This window comes from Leptonychotes weddellii, chromosome 8 (genome assembly GCF_054177405.1).
Source record: "Leptonychotes weddellii isolate Sample4059 chromosome 8, ASM5417740v2, whole genome shotgun sequence".
NCBI lineage: Eukaryota > Metazoa > Chordata > Mammalia > Carnivora > Phocidae > Leptonychotes > Leptonychotes weddellii.
Genome location: NC_138376.1, coordinates 24,679,422 through 24,693,570, shown reverse-complemented (window position 1 = coordinate 24,693,570; position 14,149 = coordinate 24,679,422).

Sequence of the window (14,149 nt, the reverse complement as noted above, 5' to 3'; positions counted from 1 at the left end):
ATTAATTGCTAAGATGCAAAGAAAAATTGTTTTGAATATTAGAATTATAGATATAATGCTATTAGGAGCATGATTCAGAGTTTATGAAAACATTATTTATATTGATTTATTCCCAGAGCCATCAAGACTCCTTGAAAATAATTAAAGTTGACATTTCCATTGCTGAAGCTAAATGTTGGTATCATATAATGAATATTCCATGCTCAAGATGGGCTGTGCTGTAGAAAAGCTTTAAACACCAACATCTGGAGATTTCCACCCCACCCCCACCCCCTACTACCCAGCCACTAATGGACAGGCCTCTGAGACTCTTCGCCTTCTGGCCCCTTGGCCCAGGCCCCCAGCCATCAGCCATCCCCAGGAACTCCCAGAGCTGACAGGGACAGTGAGGACCAGCACCCCAAGGCCTGGAGTGAGGAGGGGGCTCAGCCATGGTCGTGAGCCAGGACGGAGGAGGGTCCAGACAGGAAGCCAGCTCAGCCAGACCTTGGAGGAAGAAAGGAAGTTAGAGAGGAAAGAGGAGAGGGGAGAGGAGTAAGGAAGGCAGAGAGGAAGGATGAAGGGGAGGGAGGGAAGTGCTTCCTCCCTGCCTTGGAAAATTCCCCACACTTCTATGACCACAAAGCTGTGGCCTCTGGGCTGCTGATGTTGCATACCAGTCTCCACTTTCCCTGAGGCAGCCGGTGGCCACTGGGGTCCTCCTTTGTTGATGGCTTTGTAAGAGCCCCTTCTCTCCTCTCAGGAGCCCTCGCCCTGTCTCATCACCTCATCTTCCAAAGGCTGGTGTCTGTTCCTTCTGCCCTCGCTTCTCCACACAGGGCAGTTGGCCTCTCCTGCTTCCCTTTACAAAGCCCCAGGTGGGGGGAGATGCTCTAAGATGATGAACTTCAAACAGCAAGGCGGGACCCACTGGTGAGCAGTGAAATCAATTTCATGGGCTATGACCAGTATTACAAAAAAAATATATATATATATATATATATCAAGTAGAATGCATCCGAGTACACGGTAAGCAGTGATGGGGCAGTTTCTACCAAACCTCTTTGAAGTAGGTTACCTGCATGGATATCTGGGTCCTGTGTAGTATTTATTTTTCAAAACACTTTGAAGTCTGTTTATTGCTCTAGAGTTTTGTCCAGATTTTAGTGTTTCTGTATCCATTTCTGAATTATGGGTGAAAATGGGTGTGTTCAACCCTATTATCCCTGTGATTTTCTATTTCGATTCCAGGATGTGTTCCTGAGGGCCCGGATGGGCTGGGGAAGGGGTTAAAACCAGGTTACACTACACACACTCACACACTCACACACACACACACACACACACCAGCAGAGACTCAGAACTTCTGCTCTCTACATGCTCTCTTTGTGCATCTGTTGGCTCTGCATAACCAACCCCTGCAGGAGAAATCAGTCCAAGGGACCATTGAGGCATCCGGTTTTGTGCTCATTAAAAGCTCACAAACACGTAAATCACCCACAACAGGTTTTCTCTCGTTGGTCACTCCCGTAGGCAGCATGGGTTGGGGCAGGAGCTCCATGTTGCTGCCACAAAGAGCCAGCGAACCCCTCTGCGCTGGACGGTGCCCTGGAGGGCTTTGGGGCAGTGTAGGGGGTCAGGGCCGAGATGGGGCTGGCGCTGGGGGGAGCTGGGATGTGGCCACGCCCAGGAGCACATTGTCCACCAGCCCCACTGCCCCAAGTAATTTTCTTTTCCCGGCCTCATTTTCTTCTTCGGTAAGCAGAACCCTCCCACAGGTTCTTCTGACAATTCTGTAAATGAATTCTTGGTACTAAATCCCTTTCTGCTTAAACTAGCTAAGGAGGAGACTGCTCTCTCCAGACTGGCCGGCACAGGGAGTCATGAGTGCAGGTGAGCGCCCCCTGCCCGCGCACTCCGGGCTGAAGCGGTGGGAAGAGCTCCAGGGCCCAGCAGAGAGGCCCTCGGGGGACCCCAGGCTTCCATGGCTCTGGGCTTTAGAAGGTCTCCGGGGAGACGGCTGACCATTGGCTGCAGCCAGGAGGAAGTCCCTGCTGGAGGGATGAGCCGACCGGGCTGGGGCAGCCGCGGGGACCCCCCAGAGCAAAGGGAGGACAGAGGAAGGACTGGACTCCTCCAAGGGCAGGGGGGGATGGGCTCTTGGCTGTAGGTGGCAGACTCCCATGATTCTTGTTTCAGCAAAAAGAATTTATCAAGGGGGCACAGGCAGCTCACAAAGGCACCGGAAGATCTGAATAGACAGAGTAGCTAAACTTTCCTGAACAACTTCCAACACCACATCCCCAAATGAGGTTGCCCAGAGTGAGTGGCTGCCTCCAAAAAGTGCCAAATCAGGAAGCTACCCTCAAATGACTGGCCCTACCATCGACCCTAGTAAAGTGGACACCTCATGCCCTTCCTCCATCCCCTGAAAACGCAGCTGCAAATAAAAGTCTCGTGGGAATGTGTCGCATTGCAGGACCCGAGGGCATCTGGGCAATGTAGCCTGTAGCTCCCCAGCCACCCGGTGCAGAAGAGAAAGCACAGCAGAGTGTGGGAATGGAGGGTGAGTGAGCCCACCCACCTGTGCACACACCCCTCCCGCAGTCTCTTCATTCCTCATCCGTCCTGGGGGCTCAGGAGTGGGGGGACAAGGTCGCGGGATCTCCAGCTCCCTGCTGGGCTTTGAGCAGTGGCTCTGGGTGAGGCGGTCAGAGTCACTGGCAGGGCCAGGGAGCAGGTTCAGCAGCTAGCCAGTCAGGAATATCATATCGTCCAAAATCCCACTGCAGAATTGAATCCCAGGGACCCCACTGCTGTCACAGCAGCCCCGGGCACCCCATCTCGCCCACCATCGCCGAGGACACAACACTAAAGCCTCTGCCACCACAGACACTGGGGTCGGGCGTGCCTGCAGCCACCCTCGCCACAACAGTTTACTCTCCGCAGACGTAGCTTCCGCTTGGTAGAGTGTGGGTCACGGGCCTGTGCCCTGGCTGCAAGGGATTCTGGGAAAGCAAGCGTTGGGATTCCTTAGCAGGAGACAGGGACTTCTAGAGTGGGACTCCCCCCAACTTCTTAGGGTCTGGGTGGCCAGAAAAAATGCCAAACATCACCTCCAAACCCCCAAAGCCCAGGCCAGATGGGGGTTAAACCAAGAATCTTGGTCGCCAGAGTGAGGGTTGGGGCCTGCCATGGCTCTCTCACCTGGCCTCCAGCCCTCTCAGAGACTCCTCTGCCTCTCCCAGCTGGGGTGCATCCTTCTCCATCTTCCTAGCTCTCCCCTGCTCCCTGATGCCAGACTACTGCCTGGCACATCATGGGTGTTGGCTAAATGTTTGTGAATTGAGCTGAGTCGTCTGCGTAGTTAATCCGCCTGGCTCCTGTCAACACAACGCGGGTGTTTGCCTGGTGATGAGCCTGTTTTCCATCCAGAAACTGTGGGGAATGAGAAAATCTTGCCTTTGCAGGCTTCCCTTTGACTGTGACCATGACCTTAAGACTGGAGATGGTTCTGGGACATGGTTAAAGACAAGGGGCACCAGGGGAGCAGACGAGGGAGAAAGAGCATAATAGAACTAGCAGGTGCCATTGATCAGATCCAGTAGAGTGGCCACGTGCTCCAGCTGGAGTCAGACCGCCCGAGTTTGCACCTGCCTCCCCCACCAGCTCAGCCCTGGGCAAGGTGCTTATCTACCCTGTGCCTCAATTTCCTCACCCATTAAATGGGGATAACAGAGGGTGGGTGAGGCTTGCATTCGTTTGTGCAAGGAAAGTCTTTAGGACAGGGCCTGGCCCTGAAAGAATGATAGCTTTTCAGGGGAGTCTTCTGTGCGCCCAACAAGCCTCACGCCCGTGAGGGGAGTTCCATCATTATTAGCACCTCTCCTGAGTTGCCCGGGGTCACACAGCTAGTGGCTGGCAGGATGGGATTTAGACCCCGATCCTAGGATGTGCCTGGCGCTGGGCTAGGGGCTAGTGGTCCCAGGGGAATGGGCTGCCGCCCACAGGAGACCGCCACAATCAGCTCTTTATAACCCAGGGTGGTGAGTGATGGGGCAGACGTGGTTCCGGGTTCTCCCAGAGCTGACCGGAAGGCACTTAGCCCAGCCTGGGCACACAGGGTGACGTCCTGGAGGTGATGGCACTGGGCTGAGCTTTTGTTTGAATTTATTTTATTGGGGTATAAATTATAAATGACAAAATGCACCCATCTTAAGTGAGCAGTTCAATGAATTTTGACAAATGTACATATGTGTGTAATCACCACTTCAGTCAAGATATAGAAACTTTTCATCACCCCAGAAAGATCCTTCATGTCCCTTCGCAGTCCCTAGGTCCCCACCCCCACCCCAGGCAATCACTATGGCTGAGCTTTAAAAGATGAGCTCAGTTGGTTAAGCGTCTGCCTTTGGCTCAGGTCTCAGGTCATGATCCCGGGGTCCCTTGAGCAGGGAGCCTCCTTCTCCCTCTGCCCCTTCCCCTGCTCATGCTCTCTCTCTCCCTCGCAAAAATAAATAAAAAATCTTTTATAAAAATAAAAAAATTAAAAAGATGAGTAGAAGAAAAATAAAAAGGTGAGTGGGACCCAGCTATAAAAGGGAGGTGGCAAAGGCACAGAGAAATATAACAGCGTTGTGATTGTAGGAAGTTATAAGCGGTTCCTTATTACTGGAGTCGAAGGAGCAAGCCAGGAGAAGCAATGGATGAAGTCAGAGATGCACGCAGGAGCCTGACAGAAGACACTGTACACTCAGAAAGAGCTGGGACTTCATTCCTTAGACCAAGGATTACTAAACCAAGTGTCAAAGAAGTCAAACATGAGACCTTACTGAGGGAAGCAGGGTGTGTGGGGGAGAGGAGCAGAGACAGCCCCGTGTGCTGAGGGGCAATAGGGGATGGTAAGGACTGTGGCCAGCTGGAGAGCCCAGACTCGAGCGGGGGCCTCCCCTACCCAGCCCCTTGGCACTCCTGCCTGCAGAGATTTGGGCCCAATGTGGTCACATCTGGTTTTGCTTTTTCAAGGAAAGCCAGAAAGCCAGATTTTATATGAATGAAATCTCCTGATTTAAAAAGATAAACAATTAACTGAAATTTCTCAGAAATGCAGTGTAGGCCATTGCCAAGGGGTCCTGGCAAATCATGGCTGCAGGCTGTTTGACCAGCAGGCCCCAGTTAGAGGCTCTGCCCTGAGTGGTGGAGGTGCTTTAACCAAGAGAGGAGCAGGTTCAGCTTTGTGTTTTATAAGCAGGGCTCTGACAACTTCAAGAATAACTGATTTAAAGGGAGATGCCTGGCAGCTGGGAGGATGCTGGAATGTTCCAGATGGGAGATAACGAAGACATGAACAGGGACAGGGATAAGGAGATGGATCTGAATTTGGGGAGTGTATAAGAAGTACCACCAGCCCACACTTCCTTCCCTTGCCCACAGGGTCCAGTACCCTCCATGAGCCCTGGCCTGGGGACACCTCCTCTGGCCCATGACCTGCCAGGTCCTCCTTGGCTCATGGATGTGAGACATACTGGGCAGAGTGAAGCTCCTGAAGGCAGGGGCCATGCTTTCTTCCCTACTTCTCAGGAGCGCCCCATGCCACACGCAGCATGGGCACACAGTGGGCCCACCCCCACATTAACTCCCTTCAGAGCAGCTGCAGGAAAGTATTCTGAGACTACCAGGCAGCCAGTTAAATGTATATGCACTGCACACTTCCCCTCCGCCAGGCTCTGATCCAGGCCCTGGGAATAGAACAGGAAGACAAGAGGGCCCCAGGCCAGCCCTTTCTGGGCCAGCCAGGAACATGTCATCTCAGCCAGGTGAGTGACTTGGTGGTCCTGCCCCGCGCCCCGCCCACCCCCGTGGGTGGAGGAGAGGTGCCACTGAGCAGATGATTTGTCAAACACAGAGGTGAAAGGCTGGTGGCCTGTGCCGGGGGAGGCAAAGTAGGGGGAGGCGGAGGTGGAGATGGTATGATCGGGGATGCAGGGGGCACCTCTCCGAGAAGGTGCCCTGATGGAACCAAGCCATGGGGGAATCTGGGAGGGAGAATGTTCCAGACAGGAGTAGACCTACACAGGCCCAGAGGCAGAGTGTGCTGGTGTGGTTGAGGAACAAGGGGGGGTGGTGCGTGGAGCAGATCCTTAGGGCTCTGTGGCTCTGACTTGGAGTAGGGGTCAGAGCAGAGGAGTGGAATGGTCCGACCTAGGTGTTTGTTTGTTTTTTTAAAGATTTTATTTATTTATTTGAGGGAGCACAGCAGGGGGAGGGGCAGAGGGATAAAGAGGGGGAAAGCAGACTCCCCGCTGAGCAGGGAGCCCGATGAGGGACTTGATCCCAGGACCCTGGGTTCATGACCTGAGCCAAAGGCAGACACTTAACCGACTGAGCCACCCGTGCGCCCCTGGCCTAGGTTTTAACAAGATCACTCTGGCTGCTGTGTTGAGGATGGGGCGGGGGTCAGGCTGTGGCACTCCTCCCAGAGAGACGAGGAACAGCCGAACCAGAGGGGAAGCAGCGAGGTGGTGAGGAGTGGTCAGACCCGGCCGGCATCTGGAAGTGGAGCTGGCCGGCTAGCCGATGGACTGGGTGTGCATGGAGAAGGGGACAACTCCAAGGATTGGGTCTGACTGCAAGGATGGAGCTGCCATTTAATGAGATGGGGAAGCTTCGGGAAGAGCAAGGGGGCACGCTGGGTGTGTGTGTGTGTGTGTGTGGACAGGACAGCGACACAGTTATGGTAATGGCCGGCAGGAAGGCAGCACCACGCGTGCGAACTAGGTTCCAGAGTACCCCGAGGCCTGATGTGATTGAATCCTCCCCGCAGCCCAGGGGGAGGGGGGATTCTCTCTGCCAGTTCCTGCCTCCCTACCTATGTCCCCTCCCCACAACAAACCAACACAAGACACAGGCAGCCAGGTCCCCGGTAGTGGAAGCAGAGAGGAAGCTTGAAGGCCCCGCTTTTCCTGCCTTTTGTAAGAGCCCAGGCTCAAAGATGAGCTAGCGTCTGGGGGGGGGGGCGGGGAGGGGAGAGAGAGCCTCGGGTCAGGCCGTAGAGGAGCTTCGAGGTGTTCGCAGCCCAAGGAAACCCCAGCTACCCCCATGGCACAATGAATCGGAGACACAGGATATTTGCCCAGTCTTAATGGGAGCACAAGCACAACTGAGAAGGAGTTCCCTCCCGGAATAGTGAGACAGGTATGGAGGTCAGATTATTCTGGTTATAAGTGACACAAAACCTGGCTAGAGCGGCTTAACCCAGTGGGGTACAGGAGCTGGTCCACATGGACTGGCAAGAGCCAACTGTGTGCACCTCTTCCCAACTGGGTTCAGTGACGTGCAATTGGTAGCTGACCATGACTCAGCCGTGGTAGGAGGACGTGCACCCTGGGAACAGGCAGTCACAGCACAGCGGGACTCTCCCGACCGCCCACCCCCGAACCTACGGGTAGACGTTTCCTGGCCGACGGCACTGGGACGCGGGGGGTAGCCCTGATTGTGGGACACCCATACGTCGTCTCCCCATCAAGTACCCAGGGTCTTCCCAGAGCGGTACAATGGTTGCCCCTAGCTTCAGACCCTCCAAGTGCCGGGGGGCGGGGGGGGGAACTTCTCTTTCCCACGTGTCCCTTAACTGAGCTTCATGGGTTCTACTGGGTCACACACTCCCCCTGAACCCATCACACTGACCAGGAAGACGAAAGTGCTGATGGGCCAAGCCTGTGTGTGTGTGTGTGTGTGTGTGTGTGTAGTGGGACTCCTACACAAACCCACACACTGAGAGAGGCAAAGGGCCGGTTCCACAAAGGAAAGCCCGAGGGCCCCTAGCGGAGGGAGCGGTAACGGCTGTCGGCTGTCGGCTGTCAGGCAGGTAACACCACGGAGTCTACCGCACCTGCCTTTGTGCAACAGACTCATACGAAGTGGCCCCATGGCCCTCAGCCAATCAGGATTCCTGTCACCAAGACCCAGGCTCCTTCCATCGTCCTGCTCCGTCCCCCTCGGGGTCGGCCACGACTACAGAAGCTCTGAGCTCGCACCCTACCACCCAGACAGCCAGAGGCGGATGGAGGGGCCCAGGCGCTGCGCCCCTGGCCGCTTCCGTGGCGGGAGAAACCTTCCCCTCAGCATCTCGTTGGCCACGACTGGGTCATGTGGCCGCCCCTCCTCTGGTCCTTGTGTCCCTGCCGAGCTGGAGCTTTAAACCTCACCCAACACCGGGGACTGGTGGGCAGGGAGGAAGGGGGCCAGCGGTCAGCAGGGTTGGCTCAGGGGCTTGACTACATTGTGAGAGCGACGGCGGCCACAGCGAGGCGGAGACTGCAGCGTCTGCAGGCCTCCTGAGGCTCAGGCGAGCAGGAGCGAGCCTCGTGCCTGCTTCCGAGCCTGGAAGGGGAGGAGGGCTGGGTGGGCCCCCATCGGATCACCACCCATCCTGGTTCGTCCAGACACCTGATTTATGCCTGTCGTCCCAGTGTACTTTATAATTGCACGTCCTTTCCCTGTTGGAGGGGTCCAGAAGGCGGATGCTGGGGTCCCTGCAGGACCAGAGCAGAGAAGGGCTGGGGAGATCTCTAGGTGGGGCCCGGGGCAGGAGGTGCTTCTGCTGGACCTTTCCAGAGGCCTGTTCCACCAGGCAGGAGCATGGGGCTGGGGGCTGGGGCTCAGTTCCCCACCCTGCTCTGAGAGCCTGGCAGGGGTTCGTGTACTCTGTCCTGAGGCGCTCAGGCACAGCTTGGCCAATATCTCCCCCGGACGGCTGGGGACCAGGCCATGCCCTCCTCAAGCCTCATTCCTGACGCCGAGGCACACAGCGCCAGCCCCCGCGGCTGGATGTTCTAGGCCAGCACGAGATAGAGGACAGAAGATGGTCCCTGGCATAAACATGAAGCCGCTCGGGGGTGCCGGGTGGCAGGATCTGTGTCTTTGTTGGGGACATCGGAAAAGACTTTGGAGGGAGAAAGCAGTTGCAGGAGCAATGAGCAGCAGAGAAGCTTGGGACCATCCCAGGAAGTATTTTCCAACTGCATATTGTCAACCATGAGGGGGAGAACCAGTTCATGGATTGTGACCAGCCTTTGGGGGGCGGGGGGGACGTGGGGAGGAAAGCGAATGCAAAATAAAAGAGTATGACACCTGTAGTAAGAGAAACCTCAGTTTACAAAATTTTGTCTCAGTTTTAGGCTTCATAAATCAACATATTGTGACTGTATGGTGTCCTGATGTTAAATGCATTTCAAAAACATGTGGAAAACAGTAGCTCAGCCCCCAGCCCAGAGAGGCAAAGTGATTTGTGCAAGGTCACACAGCAAACCAGTGCGAGGGCCGGACAGTGAGATGAATCCTCTGGCTGGCAGCCCACCTGCTGACTCAGCAGCTGATTTTGGAGCTCCTGATCTTTGCCTGCAGGTGGTAGGTGCTGGGACAGGGCTGCTTGGATGACTAAAGCCCAGAAGCCATTTCAATGCAAGGGGTGTATGGGGAGCCCAGAAGAGGGACACCTGGCCCAATCCCCAGGTGTGGGGGATGGGTCTCAGAGCGGGGGGGGGGGTTGGGAGGCAAAGGGGGATCAAGAAAGGATTCCTGGAGGAGGGGCCTGCGTGGTCAGATGGACATTTGTTCACAGAGTGGAAAGAGCCATCCAGAGGCTCTTTATTCCAGGGCACGGCTCAGACAAAAGCAGGGCCACGAGGGTGCACTGTGCTGTTAGGGGACTGAAGAGGGTACTAGTCTGTCTGAGGCTGGATATTATACTCTTAACTCCTTTTCAAGGCTCTGCCTTCCCCCTCTTCCTGCCCCAACTCGTTGGCTCCAGCTGGGGAGAGGGATCCCCCAAAACAGCCAACAACTCCAGGCTGATGCGACCCTCAGCCCAGGCTCTGACCTCTGGCACCTGCAGGCCCTTGTGCTCCCTCCACTCGCTCTGGGCCTCTGAGCTGCCCAGCCCACCCAGTCCTCGTCTGCTGTGGTACTCCAGGGGACAGGGATGGTGCCCACACAGAGCCTGGGAGGTAACTGGTAGACACTGGGTGAATGGACACAGGTCTGGAGGGGCTTTCTTCTCTGCACCCCAGGCTCCTCACCCCCTAGGTTTTAGACCCTTTTCTCAGGCACCCGAGGGGTGGCGACCCGGGGCAAGGTGAACTAGATCCCCCTAGGACTCATCCCTTCCTGGAGGAGTGTCTCTACTATCTCTCAGCCCCATTGGAGACATTGCTGGGGGTAGGCAGAAAGCCTAATTAATGCAAAGAGCCCCAGACTGGAGCTCCCCCATCTACTGCCCACAAGCTATGAGATGTGGAGGCGGCGATTCCCCCCACTCTGTGCCCTTAGCTACAAAAAGAAAGATATCTAAAGTCCCCAGCAGCCCCAAAGGCTGAAGATCCTCCTTAACCTCAACCTCGTCCTCTGGAAGTCCTTCTAAGCGTCTAACTGCAACCCCTAGCTGTCTGCGAAATCCATGAGCAACAGTTTGCTCCAGACTGAGAACCCAGGAGCTAGAACCAAGACCCCACCCGCCTTGGGCTCCCTGGGCAAACCACTCACCACTCATTCCCAGGAAGCCCCACCCAGACAGCGGTTTGATGCAGGTACTAGGGACAGGGTGTTAATGGGCTCTTGATGATGCTGCTCTGCCTGCAGGAGAGTTCATTACTCTGGAGGCCAGGGAAGGATGACTACTTCATAAAGCTAGAGCCACCTGTGAATTATTCATTCATCCTCCATGGTTGTAAGAGAGAGTGATGGGATGACTCAGAAGATGGGGGTGCCCAGATGCTCCAGGAGCTGCCTGTCACTGCACACCCAGAAAGACCTGTTCCTCTCACTCCCACCCCAGCCCTGGCCTCCACCCAGATGCGACTCAGCCCGGCTCACTGGGGGACACTGGGCCCCTTCCATCCCCTCTCTCACCCTGGCAACACTTGCATATTCACCTTGTGGGGCATCTGCCAGGACCCAGCCTGTGCCTGTAACCTCGGGGGTTTTGGGGGGTGGGTGCTGCTGGGGCCAAGAGGCACTAGCCCGGGAGAGAGAACAACCACGGGCACAAGAAACTCCCAGCCAGGCCACAAGCAGGCAACCCGGGAGCATTGGCCACTGTGGGCTAGAGACGTGGGTGTGAGCCCTGTGGTGTGACATTGCCCTGTCTCGCACACACACACACGCAGCTGCAGGGGTGAGTGGCAGATACCCTAGGGATCCCCCTGACCCTGACCCTGCACTTGTCTATGGCGGCTCCAGGGTCCCCTGAGGGCTTGGTCAGAGCTCAGGAAAGAGGGGACTGGCCTTGTCCCCAAAACAAGAGTCAGTCTTACAACTTCAGCTTCCTGGACTGCCTCCTGCGCCCTCAGAACCTCCCGAGGGGTTCCAGAGGTCCCGTCAGCCATGGGTCCAGCTCATCCACCGCAGTAAACACCGATTCCTAGAGCTTTCTGATAGGAAGCGGGGTAGGTCCGCCCAGGGGAGGGCAGCTCGCTGCGCACCTGTGTGGGGCCCTGTGCCCACTCGAGCTGTTCCTGTGCGTTCTGACCTGCTCAGAAAGCTGGGGGCGGGGGTGCCTGGGTGGCACAGTCAGTTAAGCATCCGACACTTGTTTTCAGCTCAGGTCATAATCTCAGGGTCCTGGGATCAAGACCAAGCCCTGAGTCCAGCTCCATGCTCAGCGGGGAGTCTGTCTGAGGATTCTCTCTCCCTCTCTCTCTGCCCCTCCCCTTACTCACCCATGCCCTTTCTCTCTCTCAAATAAATAAATAAATCTTAAAAAAAGAAGGAAAGAAAGAAAGAAAGTTAGGGGCAGGAGGCCCTCCTGGGAATGACCCCCCACCCCACCAGCCCTGATGCCCTGAAGCCGACCTGCCTCCCTGTCAGTCCAGGCTCAGGCAGGATGTCAGCCTGGGCCTCTCCTGCTCCTCCCCACCCATGGAGCTGAGCCCTGGCCCCAGACAAATCTGTCCTCCCACGGGACATAGAGATGCCTCACCCCAGCCTGGCCCTGCACCCCAGGGCTGCATCGGACAGATGGGGGATGGGGGAGCAGGAGGGAATGTGAGCACGAGGGACACTATGGGGGACCAGGGAGGGAGGGGAGGCTATCCCAGGGGGCCTCCCGCTCCTGCTGCCCTCCCACCCGGACTACTGCCACTTCAATTTTCACAGCCTCCTGAGACTCTAATACAACCTTTACTTAGAGGAAACAGTCCCAAGGGGAGGACACTTGGTGGGGGGCAGACATTCACCCTTAGGCCTTCTCCCCGAGACTTCGTCCCCATCTCTGCCACTATCTGTCCCTTGGGTCCATCTCTTCCCCTCTCAGGACCTGTCTTCTCATCTTTAAAATGGGTACTTTGGGCCTGTGACCTCTGGGTCCCCTTCCTGATGCCCCCGAGCCTGAGGCGTCTTCCCTCTGGGTGAGCTGCATCCTCCTGGATCCCCTCTGGCCTGTGACCCGCTGTGCCACCTCAGGCAGGATTTCAGCCTCTCAGAGCCTGTTCTCTCCTTCGGACACCAGGGTAGTAGCCCTCGCCCTGCTGCCCTTGGAGCCTGCATGAGGATTAAACCTTACCAAGGATGGGAGTGCCCCTTGAACCCATAAAGCTCCCCGCAGAGGTACGATAGAGGGATGACATCATTCTGGGGTCTCCAGAGTGATAGCCCAGTTCTGTTTGGTTTGGCTTGTCCTGTGTCATTTCATATTTGAAGACCAGGTAGGGCTGTCGCTGTCCAATCTGCCTGAGGCCTCCCCACCGCCTACTCTTTTAGACCGGCCAGCCGTGCCATCAGGCTGTCAGAGTCCTCACTTTCAACCAAAGGCATCTGGGGTCCTAAGGGCGCCTCCCCGCAGAGGAACCACACGGCTGGAGCACACAACTGGCAGGGGGCCCAGCAGGCTGCCTCTGCCTTCTGCCCACTTGCTGTCATCCCCGCATCCTCCCATGCCTAGGCGCCCCCAGCCTTCTGGGTCCGTGGGTACGAAGGGGCCCCCAAGTGCCACCTCCAGCCACGGCTGATGACAACTTGTCCCCCGTGGCTCTGAAATGGCTGCAGAGTTTTCCCTTTCTCCGCTCAGAAATTTGCCATCTCCCCCAGCCTCGGTCCCCAGTCTATACCCTGCCTGTGTTCTTTAGACCTTAAAGAATATTTAACCACCTGTTAAATGATTTATCCCATTGAGGCTCCAGAGCTCAGGGCATCTCATGGGCCTCCTCGAGAATTAACTAGAGCCATAAATCAAAGCGACATTTGAGAAATTTCCAGCTGCCCCAGACAGCAGGCAGTGGCTCGGGCCCAGACAGGGGAAATGGCATTTAGATGGGGGGGAAATGGCATTTAGGATGGAGAAGCAAGAGCCCTGGCTGGGAGCAGACTCCAGACTGGCTCAGAAGGAGGTAGTGGGCCAAGGACATCTTGCTTCTAGCGGGCTCTGGCGGGATGCTCTCAGGTCTTTGTGTCACATGCAGGCGGCACCTTCACCCCTCACGTGTACAGAATTACGGTCAGCAAAGAGCTCTCCCACCTGTTGTCTCATCTGACTTCAAATAGCCCAGGAGGCTGGCATCTGCCACCCGGGGTCAGGGCAGCCTTGACTTGTGGCAGCCCAAGACTAGCGAGTGTGACGGGACACAGGGACCAGACAGCGACTCGAGTCAAGGCACAGTGGCCAAAGAGGACCAGGTGAGGCTATGTTCAGACTCTGGGTCGGGGATTTGAAGGCAAGACAGAAGAAGGACAGGAAAAGTTAACTGATAATGAGCATCAGCTCCATGCTAAACCCAGAGCCAAGTTGCAGATGGACCCCTCAACTCTCACAAGAACCTAGGGAGGTAAGTAGGTCATTATTTAAACCTCACCTTACAAATGAACAAACTGGGGCGCCTGGGTGGCTCAGTTGGTTAAGCGACTGCCTTCGGCTCAGGTCATGATCCTGGAGTCCCGGGATCGAGTCCCACGTCGGGCTCCCTGCTCAGCAGGGAGTCTGCTTCTCTCTCTGACCCTCCCCCCATCTCATGCTCTCTATCTCATTCTCTCTCTCAAATAAATAAATAAAATCTTTAAAAAAACAAAAAAACAAACAAAAAAAACAAATGAACAAACTGAGCTTAGCTGACATGGCTGAAGTCACACAGCCAGCAAGTGTCAGAGCCAGGAATTGAACCCAGATTTGCCTGACTTTGCA